Genomic DNA, 22482 nt, shown 5'->3' with positions numbered 1-22482 from the left:
GCGGGAAGTAAAAGAAGGTAAACTGGATGTTGGCCTTCATAGCGAGAGGATTTGAACATAGGAACAAAAATGCTGAAGATGAATAGGGACTGCAGGTGCTGGAAGCCAGAGTCTATAGCTGTGAAGCTGGCAAAACACAGCAGGTCAGACAGCATCAGAGGTACAGGAAATTCAACATTTTGGGCTGATATACAGGGTATTGGCGAGGTCAAACCTGGAGTATTGTGTGCAGTTTTGGTCTATTTATCTGAGGAAGGATATTCTCGCTACAGAGGGAGAGCTGCAAAGGCTTATTAAATTGATCCCTGGATGGCAGGACTAACATATCAGGACAAACTATGTCAATCAGAATTGCATTCAAGTGAGTTGAGGAGAATGAGATGGGATTTCATAGAAACCTACAAAATTCTGACAGGGCTAGACAGGATCAATGTAGGAAGGATGTTCCTGATGGTGGGGGAGTCCAGGACATGGGTCATAGTTTAAGGATAAGGGGTAAACATTTTAGAGCTGTGATGGGGAGAAATTTCTTCACCCTGAGAGAGCTCAGTGTGTGGAATTCAGTACCACAGAAAGCATGATATCCTTTTTGTAAATCCATGCTGACTGGTATGATTCTGCTCCTGTTTACTAAGTACTCTGTTATACAATCCTTGGTAATGGACTGTAGCATCTTCCCAACTATCAACGTCAGACTCACTTGTCTGTGATTCTGTTTTCTTTCTACATCCCTTTTTAAATAGTGGGGTTACATTAGCTGACCTCCTATGTGTAGGAACAGTTCCAGAGTCTGAAGAATTTTGGAAGATGACCACCAATATATCCACTTTTTCAGGGTCTAATTCCCTAAGTACTCTGGGATGTGGATTTTATAGCCCTGGGGATATATTAGCCTTCATTTCATCAATTTTTTTCACACAATTTTTTCAATTAATACCAATTTGCTTCAGTTCCTCCGTCTCACTAAACCTTGTGTTCCTTTCTGGCATGTTACTTGTGTCCATTTTTGTGAACACTCGTGAAGTGTTAATTTAGTTTGTTTGCCAACTCTTTCTTCTACAATATGAATGACCTCTTTTCTCATTGAAGGGACTTACATTAGTTTTCGCCAAACAATTCTCTCCAGGTAACAATAGCATTCTTATGTTCCTGCAAGCTTACCCTCATTTTCTATTGTCCGTCTTAATCAATCCCTTGGTGCTCCTTTGCTGACTTTTAAAGTGTTCCCAAACCTCAGATAAGTTGTATTTTTCTTTCCAACTTCTATGCCTTTTTTTCTAATACTGTCTCTAACTTGTAAGACATGCTTAGGCCACTGTTCTCTTTGCACTCTTGTGCCAGACAGGAATAAACAACTTTTTGAGACTCATCCATTCGCTGTTTGAATATTTGCCATTGTCAATCCAATGTCATTCCTTTCAGTAATATTTCCCAATCCATCAAAGCTAACTTATGCTTCATACCATCACAGTGTTCCTTATTAAAATTCAACAGCCTAGTCTCAGAATCAACTATCTCGCTCTTGATCTTGATGAAGAGTTCTATCATATTATGATTGGACAGCCCCAAAGGGTCTCTGACAACCTCATTATCAATTATTCCTTCCTCATTGTGGTATAAGATGGCCTGATTTCTAGTCGGTTCCTCAACATATTGGTCCATCCCATGTACATTCCAGGAACTCCTCCACTATGGTACTGTGAAAATTTTGATTCACCCAATCTATATGCAGATTAAAGTCACCCATAATTATAGATGCTCCTTTCTAGCATGTATCCCTGATTTCCTGTTTAATGCCAATCCCAACTTGATGTCAGCAGTTTGGTTGTCTCTCAACGACCCCTGTTAATGGTCTTTGCCTCTTGATTTTTCTGAATTCGACAATATCTGAGTGAATATCTTTCCTTAATATTGTGTTTATATCCTCTTCACACAGCAATGCAACTCCACCACCTTTTCCTTTTATTCTGTGTTTTCTAAGTACTAGATGCCCTGGATGTTCAGTTGCTATCCCTAGTCACGCTGCAGCCATATCTCCAACTGCATCAAACCCATTTACATCTAATTTGTATAATTTACCGATTTGATTTCATTCAGGCACAAATCCTAAAGACTTAATGTTTTAGCGTTCCTTGTCACATTCCTCCTAATTTTACAGTGGCCTTCTTTGATTCCAGCCTTTAATTTCTCTGCCTATCACTTCTCATTCCCCTGTCATTTGTTCTTGTCTTTGACTCCCCTTTCTCTGATTCTTTGTACAGGTTCCCATTCCCCTGCCAAATTAGTTTAAAACCTCCCCAACCATTGAGGAAATACTTCCCCAAAGAAATCCATCTTGGTCCTGCCTACATATAAGCTCTCCAGTATATAGTGGTCTCACTTCTCTCAGAACTGGTCTCAATGAGCCAGGAATCTGAAATCCTCCTCCTTTCAACATCTTTTTAGTCATGTGTTCATCCAGTATATCCTGTTATTTCTACTCTGACTAGCACATGGTACTAGTAGTAATCCGGAGATTGATACCTTTTGAAGTCCTCCTTTGGAGCTTGCCTTTTAAGTCCTTATATTCTACTTTTAGAACCACCCCAGTTTAAGCTCCACATTGAAATTGAACCATTTGGAATCCATCTATAGCAATCTGCATCTCAAGCAATCAGCAGTTTCACCAATGTTACAACCGTAAATGGTAATAGCTCAAAAATTAGCAAGTGATTTCTGAACAAACTCTAACAATACCATTTCAGATTGATGCAAAAAATGGAATATTACCATGAAGGAAGCTTAAATGTGTTGCTGATACATGCTTTCAAGTGCAATTATCCAGACTAAATGAAATCTGGGTGATCGCTTTGAATTCTGAAATAATTTAAAATATTTTAAAATTTAAAATATGACACTGTCCAGGGCCTCCAAAGTTTGGCATTTCAAATCCCAGAAATTATGCACTCACTTTGGTGGAAAAGTAAGTGTTGAAAATTTCCGGACATTTTCATGTGGAGGATGTAAAATTCCTTATACACATTAACATGTGATGAGAAGGAACAGACTCAATAGGAGTTTAAAATATTCCCCCAGTTTTTTGTTGAATTATTAAAATCCAGCCTTTTTCTTTAACATTATTGCTAGAATCTGAGGCTACTGACAAAATTATCCATTATGAATTTTAATACCTATTGTACGTATGTGCTCTATCAAAATAAAACAAAATAGATAGAAATAATAATCACAAAAAGAAACACAAGCACAATTGGCAAGCTAATGTAATCAGTACACTGCCTCTCAGTCAAATGATGAAAGATTATCAGATGAAAGTTCCAGCCTGTTGTGAAGGCAATAAAAAGGTAATACCTCTGTGCCAAAGTCAATGGCAATTGAAACTAATGTTGCTGATCTGTAACTGATAATTATTACACTGGCAATATGAACCATCCTGGTAACTCTGACTTGGAATACCTTTAAATTTATGTAATGAGTGAAATGTAAGGATGATTAAAAACAGAAGCTTTGTTTTTTTTTGCTTCTTTATACCTAACTGCCTCTGAGAGCGCCAATTTGATCCGGACTTGGATTAGTTCTCTAAAGATTTTTCCTGTGCTTTTTGTTAGGACGTTTTAATTTTGAAAAATGTTGTTCTTTTGTTCTGACATTACACTGGTATCCCCTACCAGGATGCATAGAATTATGTGCAAGCCCTCAATTCATCTGCACATATACAAATGTTAGCATCACTTCACTTTGGTATAAGGCCCGCCCAGTAAACAGTTCATGTTTCTACAGATCCATTTATTGCATGTTTTTGATTTGATCGTAAAAATCAGAGGTTTGGAAGTGTTGTTGAAGGTGCCTCAGTGAATAGTTGATCTGGTGGGTAGTATACATTCTGGCTGCATGGCGGTGGGCGGTGCAGTAAGTTGTAATTTCAGATGATGGAAGAGGTACCCACCAATGAAATGCATTTTCCCAAATGATGGCAATCATCTTTAGTGTCAGACCTTTACTCATCCAGGCAAGTGAATGTATTGTGACACAATTCAAGCTTGTGCTTTAAAATGGAGCAGAAGGCTTTTGTAGCACTTAGGAGGTAAGTCACTTAGCCACAACATTTACCTGGCTGATCTAAGTCTCTGGTTGACGATGCCTCCCACAATATTGATAATGAGGGACACGGTGATGGTAATTCCACTGAAAGTTAAGTGCAATGCTTAAACTGATGCTTGTGTGGTGCACTGTTACTTTCCATGTACCAGCCCATGCTTGGATTCTGCCTTGGCTTTGCCGCATCCTGCACAAACTACTTCAATATCTGACAACATACAAATGGAATTTAATATTAGGCACTCATTGGCAAACATGTTGATTTCTGACCTTATGGTGGAGGGACGGTTAAGAGCTGAAGATGGCTGGGCTTTGGGCACCATCTGGAATAGCTCCTGCAGTAATCTCCCGATGTTAAGATGTTTAGATTCCAATGACCACAACCATCTTCCTTTATGCTCAGCATGACCACAATTAGCGAAGAATATTCCCCTTAATTCCTATTGACTGCCAAGTAATTGGGTTTCTATGACATTACATTTGATCAAATATTGTTTGATGTAATGGATATTGATTCTCAACTTACACATAGAATTCAAAGTTCTGTTCAAGTTGGGATCAACATTTTTCTGTCTCTCTCTATCTCGCTTTCCCTCTCTCTTAATCTCAAACCAATATTGCTTTCTGTCTTTACCTGTAAGTCTCTGATTTGACATTGGGCTCACCCTTCTCTGCCTATTTCTCAATCTTTTAATTCCATGGAATAATGAACTGTGTTTCTCGTTCCATTGTTCACTGTCATCCTCAGTACCTGTCATTACTTGCAGAAGCTTCACTGGCACAAGATAATTGAATGACCAAACATCTTTCTTTGTGTTGCCATTGTCTTAACAGATCATGGGGCTGCTCTATCATTACAGAGAGATAACCGGTGGTAATTTAACCCAAGTGCAACTGTACCTTAGGCAAAAGGAGAGGTAAAGGGAAAGGTTCAGAGAGAAATCCTTCAGGGTAATTTCAGCCCAGCAATTGAACCAATGCTGGTGGCAACACACTACTTTGCAAAGAAACCATCTGGACATCTGAGCGAAACCAACCCTTGCCCAAGCATACATGACTGGGAGCAACAGGACACACTGCAAGATGCCTGATGCTGCAGAATCCAAATCAATGTTTCAGGATTGTTATTTCAACACATTTAAAGTAATAGAGACATCAGAAGATTTATTGCTTGTGAACATAATTTGACTTCAAATTCAACAATGAAGCACAAATTCATTAATCATGTAATCTATTCCCATAATAATTACTGGATTGACAGTTTTGAAACTTAATGCTTCAATTTAAAGATGTATTTTGATTAAATGTCGATCTTAATATACAATGCATGCTCATCAACTGTTTTGTTAGATCCTCTTTAAAATGAAAAAATGTCCAATCTGAATTTATTTGACATGGAGAAGAATGCAGGAAAACAATACTAAATTATTTAGCCCTTGAACCTGCACCCATTCATTGAAATCATCACCAACCTGTGACTTAACTCCATATCCCTCATTTGAATAATAGAAAACTATTAATCTGAATTAAAATTAATTATTGACCCAGTGTCAACTGCTCTTTTGCAGAAGGCATTCTAAATTTTCATTGTCATTTTCACATGTAAGTATTTTTAACTTCACTCCTCAAAAGCTATGCCCTCAAGCTCAAAGCTTCCCAAAGGAAATATTTCTTACCTTTCTCTGCCATATCTTGAAAATATTTTATCATGTTTCTTCTTAGTTTTCTACATTTCAGTTAATGCAGAACCACATTACACAATTTTCTTCTTACAATTAATGCCTGAAGTCTAGGTATCATTCAGGTAAATCTTCACGGTGCTCAATCCAAGATCAATATACCCTTCCTAAATGGTATTACCCAGACTGATCACAGAGTGCTCAAGATGTGGTCTAACCAGGGCTTTGTACAGATACAATATGATGTCTAAACCAATGGACAGTAATTCTCAAGATATAAAGAACTACACTGCATTAGCCTTTATGATTATTTTTTGTGCCTGCACATAATGTTTTTGTGATCAATCCGCATGGACCTTAAGTCTTTTGATATCAGCAGTGTTTTTAGCTTTTCACCATTTAAAAAGTATTCTGATCTATCACCTTTAGATCGTTTATCTCAAGAGGGTTGGAATATAAAAGCAGCGATGTGCTTCTGAGACTTTATGAAGGTCTAGTTAGGCCCCATTTAGAATACTGTGTCCAATTTTGGGCCCCACACCTCAGGAAGGACATACTAGCCCTGGAGCATGTCCAGCAGAGATTCACACGGATGATCCCTGGAATGGTAGGTTTAACATATGATGAACGGCTAAGGATCCTGGGATTGTATTCATTAGAGATTAGAAGGATGAGGGGAGATCTAATAGAAACTTACAGGATAATGTATGGCTTAGAAAGGGTGTTCTAAACCTACCATTCCAGGGATCATCCGTGTGAATCTCCGCTGGACACGCTCCAGTGCCAGTATGTCCTTCCTGAGATGTGGGGCCCAAAATTGGACACAGTATTCTAAATGGGGCTTAACTAGAGCTTTATACAGTCTCAAAAGCACATCACTGCTTTTATATTCCAACCCTCTTGAGATAAACGACAACATTACATTTGCTTTCTTAATCACAGACTCTACCTGCAAGCTAACCTTTAGAGAATCCTGCATCAACACTCCCAGATCCCTTTGTACTTCTGTTTTATGAATTTTCTCACCGCTTCGAAAATAGTCCATGCCTGTATTCTTTTTTCAAAGTGCAAAACCTCGCATTTGCTCACGTTGAATTTCATCAGCCATTTCCTGGACCACTCTCCTAAACTGTCTAAATCTTTCTGCAGCTTCCCCACCTCCTCAGTACTACCTGCCTGTCCACCTAGCTTCGTATCAACGGCAAACTTTGCCAGAATGTCCCCAGTCCCTTCATCCAGATCATTAATATATAAAGTGAACAGCTGCAGCCCCAACACTGAACCCTGTGGGACACCACTTGTCACTGGTTGCCATTCCGAAAAAGAGCCTTTTATCCCAATTCTCTTCCTTCTGTCAGACAGCCAATCCTCAATCCAAGCCAGTAGCTCACCTCGAACACCATGGGCTCTCACCTTACTCAGCAGCCTCCCGTGAGGCACCTTATCAAAGGCTTTTTGGAAGTCTAGATAGATAACATCCACTGGGTTTCTCTGGTCTAACCTACTTGTTACCTCCTCAAAAAATTCTAACAGGTTAGTCAGGCATGACCTCCCCTTATTAAATCCATGCTGACTTGTTCTAACCCGACCCTACACTTCCAAGAATTTAGAAATCTCATCCTTAATAATGGATTCTAGAATTTTACCAACAACCAAGGTTAGGCTAATCGGCCTATAATTTTCCATCTTTTGTCTTGATCCTTTCTTAATCAAGGGGGGTTACAACAGCAATTTTCCAATCATCTGGGACTTTCCCAGTCTCCAGTGACTTTTGAAAAATCACAACTAAACCCTCCGCTATTTCCTCAGCCACCTCCCTCAGAACTCTAGGATGTAGCCCATTGGGGCCAGGTTTATCAATTTTTAGACCTTTTCGCTTTTTTTCGCACTTTCTCTTTTGTAATGCCTACCATACTCAACTCTGCCCCCTGACACCCTGTTGATCTTCTAACTATCATTACTCAGCCTCTGAGCACTCAGTTGTTTTCATAAACTTCAATTTAACTAAACCAGATTTTATATGGGTGTCAAGAATAACCATAGATATTCCTCCATTTAATACTTAGTCTCTTCTTCAAAAAAGATTGGGAATATGGGCGTCCCTCTATTCAACTGAAAATATTCAAGGTGTTCAGTTATTCTATCTCTGAATTTAGGCTCTCGTAATATCCTGAAAACCAGTATTAACGTAACTGGTCCTTAATTCTCGGGTTTGACTTTCTCACCTTTCGAAAAGAATGGAGCGACATGAAGTCATCCATTTAAGGGATTAGTTTCTCAATCAAAACAACCTTGGCAATGATGAGGTTGGAACTCTGTAATGTCCTTTAAAACCCTGGGATGAAAAGCATCTGCACTGAAATATTTCAGCACCATCATTTTTATTAGTTAATTTACTTATGGTAATTACAACACAGTAAATCCCTGTCCTGAATACAACATAAGTTTCCTTGGGATGTTCAGGACCTCCATGCGACTTACTCTTCTATTAATACTGACACTATATAATTATTTAACGCACCTTCCATTACCTTATTTTCATCACAACATAGCCAGTCTTTTTTAAAGGGGCTTCAATTATTCTTGACTGTGTCCAATGTGATATCCCTTACAAATTTCTTTTACATCTAGTTTTTGATGCTCTTGCTACCTGCCTTCTCACTCTTGACATTTCTTTGGATTTTTTTTTAAATTCACTGTGATTTGTGCTATATTTTTGCATTCTTGAGTGTTTTGTTCTTTTCTTTTTACATTGCCCTTTACTTTTTCTTTTCTTTGGTGAGCAGAGTTTTGTTTTGTAATTTTAATTATATAAACTAGCACTGCATCAACTTAAAATGTTTAGTACTTTTAAATAAAACTTTTGCTGTTTTACCCATTACATATTTTCCTAGTGGACAGTCTGTCTCATCCCATTGAAGGTGTTTAATATAAATCTGGACTCTTTTCACGGTTTCAGATTTTACTGATTCTCAATTGTAAGGACTTATATCAATTTGCTATTGTTAATATCCAAAGTATGACCTCAGCAACAATGGTTGATTTTTGATAGTTAACCATTTGAATACAGTATTGCAAAGAAGGCCTGCATCTTTATCTGTGCTCAGAAAAACCTGACCTAAAGATTTTGTGACTTGTGAACTGCTTAACTGTCTCATCAATGGCTTCCCCTGCCATTTTTGCCTTTTCAAATTGGGGTTGAGTTCATAATGTAGTTTGCAAGCTGTGCTGTTGTGTGTGAGGAGGGTATAGAGGTGAGGACACTTAGAGGCCCCATCTCAGTGCTCCAAAACAATATTCCATCTCCCAATAATGCTTAAACATCTCATGGAGATAGATATACAGCACAGAAACAGATCCTTCAGTACAACTCGTCCAAGCTGACCAGATATCCTATATAAATATAGTCCCATTTGCCAGCATTTGGCCGATATCCCACTGAATGCTTCCTATCTGTATACTCACCCAGATGCCTTTTCAATGTTGTAATCGTACCAGCCTTCGCCACTTACACTGGCAGCTCATTCCATACATGCACCACCTTCTACGTGGAAAAGTTCCCCCTTAGGTCCCTTTTAAATCTTTCCCCCCTCACCTTAAACATATGCCCTCTAGTTTTGGACACCCCACCCAGGGAAAAGACCTTGCCTATTTACCCTATCCAAGGCCCTTATAATTTTATAAACCTCTATAAGGTCACCCCTCAGCCTCCAACACTCCAGGGAAAATAGCCCCAGCTTATTCAGCCTCTCCCTATAGCTCAAACCCTCCAACCCAGGGAACATCCTCATAAATCTTTACTGAACTCTTCTAGTTTCACAACATCATTTGTATAGGAGAGAGACCAGAACTGTTCCAAACCAATGTCCTGTACAGCTGCAACAGACCTGCCAACACCTATATTCAGTGCACTGAACAATAAAGGCAAGCATACCAAAAGCCTTCCTCACTATCCTATCTACCTGTGGCGCCACTCTCAATGAACTACGAACCTGTTAAACATCTCCCCTCACCTCTGCCATCCTCAACACATGCCACCTCATACCATCCCTCTGCTGCATCCCTAATAACCTCTTAAATCACCCACATCACCTCTCTGAACTCATGTATCCACTATACTTCAGAAGCACAATGTGGAGTATTCAACTTCTATGCAGTATCAAGGAAAATATTTTACATTCTTTCAGAAAAAAAATCTCAGCATCTAATAAAATACACATCATTGATTTTGAGGAAAGAAATACATTCTGTTTTGTCTAAAATAAACTTTATAAAATGTATAATCTTACAACCATAAAAAGTTACAGTAGTAGGCCATTTAGTCCCTCAGGTCTACTCCCTTATTCAAGAGGATCATGGAAGATCTGCTTGCATTATGAATTCCACATTTCTATCTATTCCTGATGATCTTCATTCCCTTGTCTGACAAGAATTTACACCTATCAGTCTTAAAAATGCACAATAACAATAGCTTCACCACATTTTTCAACTCTCTAAGAGAAAATTTCATCATTTTTGTCTGAAAAAGCAACCGCCAATTTTTTAATTCCAAGATTCTGGGCTCATCATCAAGAGAAAGAATCCTTTGTCTGACCATTTTATCAATACCATTCAGGTTCTTTCATACTTCAATCAAGTCATCCCTCACTCTTCTGTACTCCAGCAGATCCAAGTCTAGCCTGTCTAACTTAACCTCCTAAGGTCATGCACTCATTACATTTACTGACCGTGTAAATCTCCTCTAAACTGTATGGAAAAGACAACAGCTGGTCTCTGATTGATCCACAGCTTTCATTGACTAGAATTTTCACCATGGGTCCTTTATCCTAGCAAACATCTTATGGTGTTCAATTCAGTACCTGATTAACACAAGGTAGTGATCTTTATAAAAGCAGATGATGTGGGTCTCACATTAGCCCTGCAGCTGGCCATCGAGACCCTGGCTCCCAAAATTCAAATTTGTCCCTTGAATTTGCTGCTGGCCTGCCGTTATAAAGGCAGGTTCAAGCTTCAATCCAGGGCATACATACAACGTTCTTGCAAATCCTTGAGGGAGCGGTTCAAATTCAACCTATAGGGTCAGATTTTCCTGATTCTAGCCATCAACAAACAGAAAGTCAAGAGAAAATGACCACTGAGCAACAGCACATACTTCCCACCTCCAGTTCCACCTCAGTTTTTTTCATGAGTGCAGGGGTGAAAGAAAGCTTAGAACATGCCTGATCCTATTAAGGATGTGGCTATTAATATCATAGTAAGCTTATTGAGAGCTCAAGCCTAGTTAAGATCTTTTCATAGTTTGAAAGGTGGCTGAAATTTACTAACTGTTACATAGAACATAGAACATTACAGCACAGTACAGGCCCTTCGGCCCTCGATGTTGTGCCGACCTGTCATACCGATCTCAAGCCCATCTAACTTACACTGTAGAACATTCCACATACGTCCATATGCTTATCCAATGACGATTTAAATATACCTAAAGTTGGCGAATCTACTACCATTGCAGGCAAAGCGTTCCATTCCCTTACTACTCTCTGAGTAAAGAAACTACCTCTGACATCTGTCCTATATCTTTCACACCACAATTTAAAGCTATGCCCCCTCATGCTTGCCATCACCATCCTAGGAAAAAGGCTCTCCCTATCCACCCTATCTAACCCTCTGATTATTTTATATGGTTCAATTAAGTCACCTCTCAACCTTCTTCTCTCTAATGAAACCAGCCTTAAGTCTCTCAGCCTTTCCTCATAAGACCTTCCCTCCATACCAGGCAACATCCTAGTAAATCTCCTCTGCACCCTTTCCAAAGCTTCCACATCCTTCTTATAATGCAGTGACCAGAACTGTACACAATACTCCAAGTGCGACTGCACCAGAGTTTTGTACAGCTTCACCATAACCTCTTGGTTCCAGAACTTGATCCCTCTATTACTAAAAGCTAAAACATTGTAAGCCTTCTTAACAGCCCTGTCAACCTGGGTGGCAACTTTCAAGGATCTGTGTACATGGACACCGAGATCTCTCTGCTCATCTACACAACTAAGAATCTTACCATGAGCCCTGTACTTTGCCTTCGGGTTACTCCTAACAAAGTGCATCACCTCACACTTGTCTGCATTAAACTCCATTTTCCACTTCTCAGCCCAGCTCTGCAGCTTATCTATGTCTCTCTGCAACCTACAGCATCCTTCGTCACTGTCCACAACTCCATCGACCTTGGTGTCGTCTGCAAATTTACTAACCCATCCTTCTATGCCCTCATTCAGGTCATTTATAAAAATAACAAACAGCAGTGGACCCAACACCGACCCTTGCGGTACACCACTAGTAACTGGTCTCCAGAATGAACATTTCCCATCGACTACCACTCTCTGTCTTCTTTCAGCAAGCCAAGTTCTGATCCAAACTGCTATATCTCCCACAATTCCATTCCTCCGCATTTTGTACAATAGCCTATTGTGGGGAACCTTATCGAATGCCTTGCTGAAATCCATATGCACCACATCAGCCAGTTTACTCTCATCTACCTGTTTGGTCACCTTCTCAAAGAACTCAATAAGGTTTGTGAGACACAACTTTCCCTTCACAAAACCGTGCTGACTATCCCTAATCAATTTATTCTTTTCTAGATGATTATAAATCCTATCCCTAATAACCTTTTCCGACACTTTACCAACAACTGAGGTAAGGCTCACTGGTCTATAATTACCAGGGTTGTCTCTACTCCCCTTCTTGAACAGGGGAACCACATTTGCTATCCTCCAGTCATCTGGCACTATTCCTGTCGACAATGACGAGTTAAAGATCAATGCTAAAGGCTAGGTAATCTCCTGCCTGGCTTCCCAGAGGACCCAAGGATAAATCCCATCCGGCCCAGGGGACTTATCTATCTTCACCCTCTGAAGGATTTCTAATACCTCTTCCTTGTGAACCTCAATCCCACCTATTCTAGTAGCCTGTATCTCAGTATTCTCCTTGAAAACATTGTCATTTTCTAGAGTGAATACTGTTGAAAAATATTCGTTTAGCGCTTCCCCTATCTCATCTGACTCCACACACAACTTCCCACTACTATCCTTGATTGGGCCTAATCTTTCTCTCATCATTCTTTTATTCCTTAAATACCTATAGAAAGCCTTAGGGTTTACCCTGATCCTATCTGCCAACAACTTCTCATGTCTCCTCCTGGCTCTTCTGAGCTCTCTCTTTAGGTTTTTCCTGGCTACCTCGTAGCCCTCAAGTGCCCTAACTGAGCCTTCACATCTCATCCTAAGGTAAGCCTTCATCTTCCTTTTGACCAGAGATTCCACCTCCTTCGTAAACCACGGCTCCCGCACTCTACAGCTTCCTCCCTGCCTGACAGGTACATAATCATCCAGGACACACGGGAGCTATTCCTTGAGTAAGCTCCACATTTCTAATGTGCCCACCCCCTGCAGTTTCTTTCCCCATCCTATGCTCCCTGAATCTTGCCTAATCTCATCGTACTCCATCTTACTCCAATTCCATGGAGGCATGAATCATTGACTGGTGGCAGAAGAGTTTAGAAGGTACTTCCTGTTTTACAATTCATCGCAAATTGCTGTTGAATGAGTTGTACCTCTGTTCATTAAGGCTAGTCATAACAGTGCTCAGATTGGAAGATATAACTACACCTTAAACAGTGTGTTTGTCAAATTTTTATTTAGGCCAACTGGTGAAGTCTTCAGGTGAGCTTAAAAATCGTCATGAAATGAATAAAATAATAAAATACGCTTTATAAAAATGTAAGCATAGATTAGTTTGAAAACAATATCCAATTGTTTAAGCTTTCTGATTGCTTTATGTCTTCAGTATAGATACCTGTTAAGATAGCAATTCTAAAATCAATTTACTTTGGCCTTTTACAGGTTGTCAAGAGTTTCCAAGTTTGATAGAGCTTGTGAGTTTGGCTCCTGAAGTGGATGATGAGTGAGGGGCTGACTGGGAAGAGGAGCTTACAGAGGTGAGATGGTCAGGAAAGTTTAAAGTGAGGAGAAGATTCAAGAATATAGAAATAAGCTGCTGCTTGTGCCAGAGGAATCAAGCTGAGTTTTTTTTTCTACTTTCTACTTGCCTACTTTGGACTTACCCTATCACCATTTCCACTTCTGGGCCATGTACACTTGTAAATTTTGTCTCCCAGCAGCCTTGAGATGAAAGTGGGAGCTGGATGCAGGATTACTCCTGGCTCTCAATTTCTACCTTGGACAAGAAACAGCAGCTCAAGATTTCATAACTGAACAACAGCAAAGTAATTCCCCCGTTGTTCAGGCCAACATTCGTCAGTCAATCAACACTATCCTAAAGAAACAATAGGAGAATCATTTCTCCCGTGCATTGAAAGCCACTTCTGGCTTTGTGATGCTTTCTTTAATTTTGTTAAAATCCAGTAAGAATAAACAAGTTGCTTTTGTAACATATGATCCATTTCAAAACCAGCCAAATATCACAAAAATGATTCAGTTTCATCTATAAGCAGTCAATTTGGTATTGGAATGAAGCAATATAATTTGAGTAAGTTAAACAAAAACACAATTAAATCAATTATCTGCATAACTAATGTTTCCTGTGAATTTCAGATATACTATAAATGACTCAACGTGCAATTACTGCTATTTATCACGTTGCTGTTTCTAAGAACTTATGATGGATAAAATGGCTGCTGCTGTTGATTGCATAACTGTATTCACTGTACTAAACCAACGTTTTCTGCATCAACCACTTTGGGGCATATTGAAGAGACAGTTTGATATAGCACATTTATCAAAGTTATTCTTTTTATTTGTCAAAAATGGTTGCATATTTCAAGCCTGGATATTAAGTCCCATTAAGGGAGCAGACATAATGTTTTATTTACCAACAATAATGAGCAAATCAGTTTTCCCCTTTATAATTCAGCAACTAAGTTTACGTCTCAAGTAGACAGCTCTAAATAAAAGCTTCATTGCACATTCTCACATGTAATGTTAAAAAGAGCAAAATCACATTGTGAAGAACACACTGACTATTGGTGTCATGGCAGCAGGTTCAATTAAAGCTTTAAAGAGTGTGTTTGATTCAGAATTATTGAGAAAAACAGGAAAAATGACACTGTCACAATACTTGGTGCAGGCACAATGGGCCAAATGGCCTTCTCTGCAGTGTGACAACTCTGTAATCTCAAAAAAAACCTTTAAGTAACCCCAAATACAAGGTATTTTCTGAACCTGTTACATAGAATTCTGATATTTTGGCATGAATTTTCACAACCAATTTAATAAAAACAAAATGAGCAATTATAGATATGAATGTATTCCAAATTTGCAGGCTCAGTTGAGTTCCCTGTACCACAGTTTGCAACATATAGTTTCAGCATCAAAAACCATGTTTCAGCCTATAATCTGTGTATACTCAGAAATACACTAAGAAATAATAAGCATGCATTAAGAGTCGAACACAGTTTTCACGTCAGAAATGCATGCTTTAATCATATTGTAAATGGATGAACGGGATTGAACAGGCAATTATGCACCATGCAGTCAAAATGAAGTGTACGAATTCAAGATACACCTGCACAAACATTAGACTTAAAGAGGTTCTAGCTCAATGGACAAGTTGTCACCATTTTGAATGTTTGGTTACAGGCTCCCTGAGTCATCAATATCAATGCAGCCACACTTCAAGGACAGTTTTGAGGCAGAGTGGCTGCAAAATAGGAAACTCCAAACAAGGAAGTAAATTCTGCACTCTAGATCCCTTGAATTTGTGAGATATCCTGGTCCACAGACTGAAAGATCTGCATGTCAAGAATTGGCCTGCCCAGTCATACGAAAACTCACAACAGTTACTGACTCACAACCTTCGATATATAGTATCAGAAAATTGAGAGACAGAGGGCAATAAGTTAAAACAAACTGCACATGAGAAATGAGGAACAGAAATGGATTGTCCATGAGAAAGTATGAGGCATATAATTGGTTCCGAGTGAAAAGGGAAAATATGGTTTGATAATGGAAAAAGAAAGAACTTAGACAGTATGCACAAGTCCAAATGTATCATCAGAACGGGGGCCAGTCACTGAGCTTGATCTTGAGAAGAATATTAAATTGACTCCCCATAAATTGTCAAATGGTTATATTGTCACCGTAATTGTAAAATGTACTATCTGCACTTAAGTAGTCAAATCAAACCCTTAGTCTAGTAAGGGTTTCAGTGCAACAGTTAGTTAGCATAGCTTCATTATGGTACAAAAATGTCTTTTGTTACAGCAGAAGACCAAGAGCACTCAGAGATTACCAAAATATCTTAATTGTAAAATGACCAGCTTTCAGTGATTTATTATTGGAAAACAAACCTTGTGAAGATGTCATAACTAAAGTGACTTTGAATGAATTTGCTGCTCATAATGTTGTCTCGTTTACATTGGCAATACCAAATAGAGACTAGATGACTGCTTCATGGAACACTTCTGCTCTGCCCGTAAAAATGATCCTGACCTCCCAGTTGTGTACCATTTCAATGAATAACATTGCTCTCATGTTAACCTTTCTGATCTGCACGTCCTGAAATGTTCTAATGAAGAACAATGTGAGCTCAAGGAACAACATCTCATTTTCCAATTGGGACTTTACAGCCTTGATGTTTCAATTTTGAATCCCATAACTTGAGAAACTGACTACTTTATGTCTGTTCTCCATTTTTAAAAATAAAATTCTCTGTCTCCCATGCCCCACTGCCCTCCCAGCCTTGTAAACGTCAGCTTTCCTGCTCTCAAGATGCTGCTTGGCCTGCTGCGTTCATCCTGCTCTACACTTTGTTATCTTGTTTGTATGTTTACTTTGCTCTTACAGAGGCCCAATTCTCCCTTTTACACTTTCATTTATAACCACTTTACACATCCCTTTTCTCTTTCACCACTATTAACAACCCCTTTATCTTTTGCACTGGGTTTCAGCACCATCAGCTGCCTTGATCCTCCTCTGCCTCTGTCAAAAGTATAAAAAAAATCAATTTATCCAAACTTTTCAGTTCTGGAGAAGAATCATACCAGACTCAAAATGTTAACTGTGTTCCTAAATTCACACATGCTCCAAAACCTCCTGAGATTTTCCATTTTCTATGTTTATTTCAGATTTCCAGTATCTGCAGGATTTGGTTTTTATGGAAGTAAGTATTCCCCCAATTTATAATCTAGTTAAGTGGCTGACTGATTACTGATTATTTTCTTTCTTGAGACTCCTCAGATACAAGAACCATCAGAAAGGAAGTTTCTCATCACCAAAAGGAAGAGCCCAATCAACATATATTATGGCAAGATCTTTCCACAGTTGTCTGCCAAACCCAGCTGGACATTTTTGAGATGTAATATTCAGTTTCACAGGAGCAGATATTCCAAGTGTTCACCTTGTCATGTAGTCAAATGCATATCAGTCACTGGTTTTTTGGTTTCCTTTTATATATTTAGTGTGTAATCAAGACGAGAATTGGGGAATCTAGGCATGGATTAAAAATAAGTTGTATTCCATTTAAGATGGAACGTGGGAGGAGTTTCTTCACTCACAAATTTATTCAAGTTTGAATTTCTCTTCCTCAGTGAACAGTGAAAGATGAATCATTGAATATATTCTAATATGAATTAGATAGATTTTTGATTTGCAACACCGTTAAAGGTTGTAGGAGCAGGTATTAAAGTGGATTTAACAGCAGAGTCATGGCAAGCATGAACTTATTGAATTGTGTAGCAAGCAAGAAGGATCAAATAGCTGACTCCGATGTCTTACATTCTTGTGTTCTTGTATTTATTTGCCTTCAGTATTGGATCACCTAGATCTAGAGCTTCCTTGGTAGTTACTCCCATCAGAAGATTTCTGGATGTTGGGTGTTTTCATCTATTTTAAGGACTTTTTTTTGACTACAGCCGCATCTCTCTGTATCCCCTTAAAGTGTGACAGTTTCAACCCTGATACAAAAAATTTCATCATTCCTTCTGCAGAATGTTAAATGGAATATTTTGCCAATGTCCATACTTAATTTCAAACTGAGAAGAAATTACTCTGTAAAATATTTGAATCATGAAATTGTTAGATATTGGTTATTTTTAAATGAAATTATTCAGCTCCAATTCAATAATTAAGTCTTAAGGTTGTTTTGTGTCATCTTAAATAAACAAATTCTAAATGAATCCCTACAGCAGCTGCTCAGGTCACCTTGAATGATAGATGCAGCAACAGAGAACCATCATATCTGCTGCTTGACCATGAGCTGCCTGAGAAATGGGATAAAGCTGCAGGTGCCCAGGGCCACTCTTCCAGCTGTTCAGTTCTCCTGTAAAATAGTGGCCTTGGTTAATTTTCAAGTGGTAGACATTAGACAAACAAATGTTAAGCTTTATATTTTCACCTGATACTTTGTTTGCAGTGAAATCATAACATGTGAACTTTTCATCTACATCTTGACTTTGCTCACACAGGTTTCTTAAGTAATGGTCATTGGTCACACCCACATTTCTTTGGTTGAATAAAAGACTTTTCACTGAAAGACCTTGAAGAAATATGAAGTGTATTGTAATCTTTATTCAAAGGAGCTTATAAGATAATAAGGTATACAGACTTACTTTATAATGGTGTCATGTAATCCAAAAGCACATATCATTAAAAGTCTTTACAACATATACATACCTTTTAGTTTTAATTGACTTATCAAGTCTTGTCAAACTAATAAAAATTACTAGCATAATTGAAATAACAAACAAAATACTTTTAAAATATAGCATTCTGTTCATAAATTGACATATTTCAAACAGTCATTCATACTTCTGTTAAATTTTAATAAAACTTAGAGTGAAGCTTCAGTAGATATATGATGGAGGCTTGGTAAACATACATTTTCCTTCCTTTGGGTCTTCATTTATCTCACTATAATCCTCATGATTGCTATGCACTTTATTCATAGCAATCGATATTCGTTCAGTGATAAGTGAAATTGGTCAAATTCCATTTTATTACATGGGATTTTAGAGATTTTATTTATGTTCTGAAAATGCATTCTGTGATTCAATCCATTTAGAATTAGGGAGATTAGTTTATGGTTGGACAATTCAAATTCTGTTTTTAATATAAAATTCCTGTAATTTTAATCAACATTATCTGAATTTGCAAGTCAAGCTATTTTGCTCTCCAAATTACATAGATTATCAGAATTGACTACAAGATGTCTCAAATTACTGTACTTTCCTACCATACAATTTAAATCATAACGGCTGAGTTAATATGAATTAATGATCCACAAGAGCTTCAACAAAACATATCTCCCATGTTGGGTACTCAGAGGAGATCCCAATGTCAACTGACATTGATGTTCAACCAAATTGTTAATTGGATACCTCAGCAGGGATGTCAACCCGAATGAGAGAGAATAGACTAGACGACAGTCCAGACGCAATCTGCATGATGCAAAACTAATAAGCAATGGAATTGCATATTAAAAATGAGGAAAATAAAATCAAACACTAACACGTTTGAAAACTATCAAGTTTAGCAAATAAATGCATCAACTTTAAGAAAGCATCAAGCAAAATAAGATAACTAGCGCATATAGAAACTACAAAATATTTCACCAATTTACAGCATCCTTTGGTCATGGCATTATTGTCATAATAACATTGCCTTTTGTCCTCTATGTAGCTGGAAAACTAAATAAGGGAATTCATATTATTTTCACATTCAATTAACAGTCTTAATTTATAGCCATGTCCTGCAAGGACATTGTTAATGCTGTTGCATCTAGATGAAGGCTCCAAACTGCAATGACAATAAACCAATATAAGTCATACAATGTCCTTTTCGGTCTTAAAGAATCTTATGTAAACAAAAATGTGCACAGATATGTAAAAACGTAAAAATTGTTCAATTTCTGTAAGGTTGTTACAATTCAGACCTAGTGACCTGCAGAAATCTTCTCTGCACTTCAGTGATGACCTCCTCGAAGACTTAATAAAGAATCAAGCACTCATAGCTTAAACATTAAGTCCAGTACAATGTGCTAATTTTTTTTAACAGTCTACACACCAAAATCTATGGTCTAGATTGTTTTACAATATTGTATTGATGGGGCATTTTCCTTCCCCTCATTTATATTCACATATTGTCTGGCTTTATTGTAAGCTGCTAAGGCATAAGAACACCTTCAATGGAATTCTCTTCATAGAATTCAGTCTGATCACTAAAGGAGAAAAGTTTTCTTATTGAGCATTCATGATTATTAAACTGAATTCATATAAAGTCTAATTTAGCACTTAGTATTCATTGCAGTAACGAAAGCGTAGGTGGTGTGCTAAACTACAGGGATTTGCTCTGCAAATAATGTAAGTAGTGTGCGTGCAGCACAGCCACGAGTATTGATTATTGAATAAGGAGCACAAGGATTTAGTTTGGTACAATAATGACAGGTAATTGAACCATAATTGAAAATTATTCCTGAAAATTGCTGTTTCTCATGCCTACAGTTTGAGGTGTAGAACAATATTGTAGGAGCATAAGCATACAAGGGAATGGTGATTTATGTGATAGAATACTTAACAATAAATCACCATAAAATAATGCCACCAATTCCCAGCTATTTAACCACATCTCTGATATGTACTTTTCCTAATGCAAAGCTTTTGGTGTGTATCAGTTTTTTTGGGGTGGATAGGTGGGTGTGTCTTCCTTACAGTGTGTCAGCACTGAATGGGCGCAGCCAGTCTTAACCTTTACTTCATATATATGCTGTGCATGCAAACATCCTACTTGTTCTCGTACAGGACATTTTTTGTTTCACACTGTATACCAAAGTTTGGATAACTATTTCTTACCCTGTATGTGATATTTCAGTCTTACTTGAAGTCAAATTCCATTAGACTTGCACAATTCGTTTTACTATTTTTTAGGCTTAGTCTCTGTTTCCTAGTGCTTCGATTTACTGGTAAGAGAATTTCATTCAAGTGAAATGCTGACAATTTAACAGTACAGGTTCCTGTATAAATACGGTGTCAACAAGTACGTTTTACAAGTCAACAGTTACCGCTATCAGTCAGGCATTTGCACCTTAATGACCATTTTTCAAACAAAATTTCGATAAACGTTCTCACATCTACTTGAGCAGCCATATTCCACCAGGAAAATATGAAGCGGTTTTGTTTATCACTTCTTGTTCGTTTGTTATTTCACTCATTGAAATTGACAGCAAAATAATTACCGGAATGTACTCTGGAAATTGAATAGTCTAGAGTAATCGCAAGAATTTTACACTGTATTTACCTGAAATAATGAATTGCAATGTAGTCTCCAAACAGGAGAGATCCAACGTGACCTGTAAAAGTTTCTGTTACAAAAGGAAATAAAGAACCTCTGTTGATCGGAGACTGACAGCCGGGGTGACAACCGGGCGTCTGTTAAATGTTGAAGCCGTTCCTGTAGCTGACGAAGGCATCCCGATTTCTTTGATGACCTTGCCGCAGATAAGCAGTTACTGACGAGCGCTGGGGGAAGAGGGTTTGAGGAAAGGGTTTTTTCAGCGTCTATGCTTTGTAGCGCTGCCCGGGGGCACAGTGTCTGCACAGGAAGGAGTGTTCGCGGAGACGCGCACTGAAACGTGGTACCAGCCTGAAGCTGGGTAGATTGGTGGCACTTTATAACTGTGAAATATCACGCGGTTGCGCCTGTTTTATAGAAAAGAACATTACATGGGGGAAAAAAAACAACCGTGGGGCTTATGTTTTGTGAAAATTGCGGCAATAAATACGGTCGTGTTCTTTGACTAGTGAATAAGATTTGTAGCTGCTGTATGTGTCTATAAAGGTTGAACGTTCGAAACATTTCATCAAACTCCAAATGAGTCCCATGCTGACAGTGAAGTCTGTTGTTTTCACATTGGGGCGAGAACACAGCTAAAGGCTTGTCCAATAAAATACACGATATTAATGTATTCTTTAATGTCTAACGGTTGTTACAAGTCAAATCGACAGGTATATACATCGAACCATCCGATTACAATTGGATTGTACAATGCGAGGTTACATACCTGAGTTAAAATGTTGACACTTCCCATGCCCGTTCAATCTCCCCCAATCTGTCTTCTAAAACCTGAGCGGCTGAGGTTTTCGTTGTATCTGTCAGTAGGTCACTGCTGACACATGTGGGAGTCACCAGATGTGACAGCACCTCTTCACTGCATCCTCGGAATGCTGACACGGCGAGTATTGCTTCCCTCTTCCTACGGGCGGGAGTAGTTTCTGGGAGTGGAGCTGAGAGGCAGGGCGCTGTATGACTGCGGCTGCTAATACACCTCTCCAAAAGCAGCTCCGAAGAATGTGCACTAAAGCTCATGCTCTCCCTCACACACACACAAACATAGCTGCCTCCTATGGGCAGTGCGATGTGACACGCATACTAAACGAGCTGTGTCCGGGACTAGTGCTCCCGGAGCAGACCCTGAGCAGCGCTGTTAATAATTACACACAATCGACCTCCACGGCACACATCCATGCAATTAAAACACTGCGGCCGTGTTCTCCGCCGGACAATTGCACCGCATGTCACGATTAAAGAAGCCGATTAGAAGGAAGCCACGCCGGCAAGGTATATTTTCGCCGGCGAATACTAATTTCAACTGGAAGTCCCGCGACTAATGTCCACGTTTAGCCGAATTGCTCACTGTTCCATCCATT

At 38.7% G+C, this 22482-nt stretch overlaps 1 long non-coding RNA gene across 1 annotated transcript in view; it reads right to left on the bottom strand.

Moving 5' to 3' along the window:
- Positions 1–22105, bottom strand: part of LOC125453539 (uncharacterized) — a 299790-nt gene extending 277685 nt beyond the window's left edge. The window contains exon 1 of the long non-coding RNA XR_007247784.1: positions 21837–22105. This is a non-coding gene — a long non-coding RNA (uncharacterized LOC125453539). The remainder of the gene's footprint in view (positions 1–21836) is intronic.
- Positions 22106–22482: the final 377 nt, after the last annotated feature.

Source organism: Stegostoma tigrinum, chromosome 6 (assembly GCF_030684315.1).
Source record: "Stegostoma tigrinum isolate sSteTig4 chromosome 6, sSteTig4.hap1, whole genome shotgun sequence".
Classification (NCBI taxonomy): domain Eukaryota; kingdom Metazoa; phylum Chordata; class Chondrichthyes; order Orectolobiformes; family Stegostomatidae; genus Stegostoma; species Stegostoma tigrinum.
This window is presented reverse-complemented; position numbering and strand designations above follow the sequence as displayed.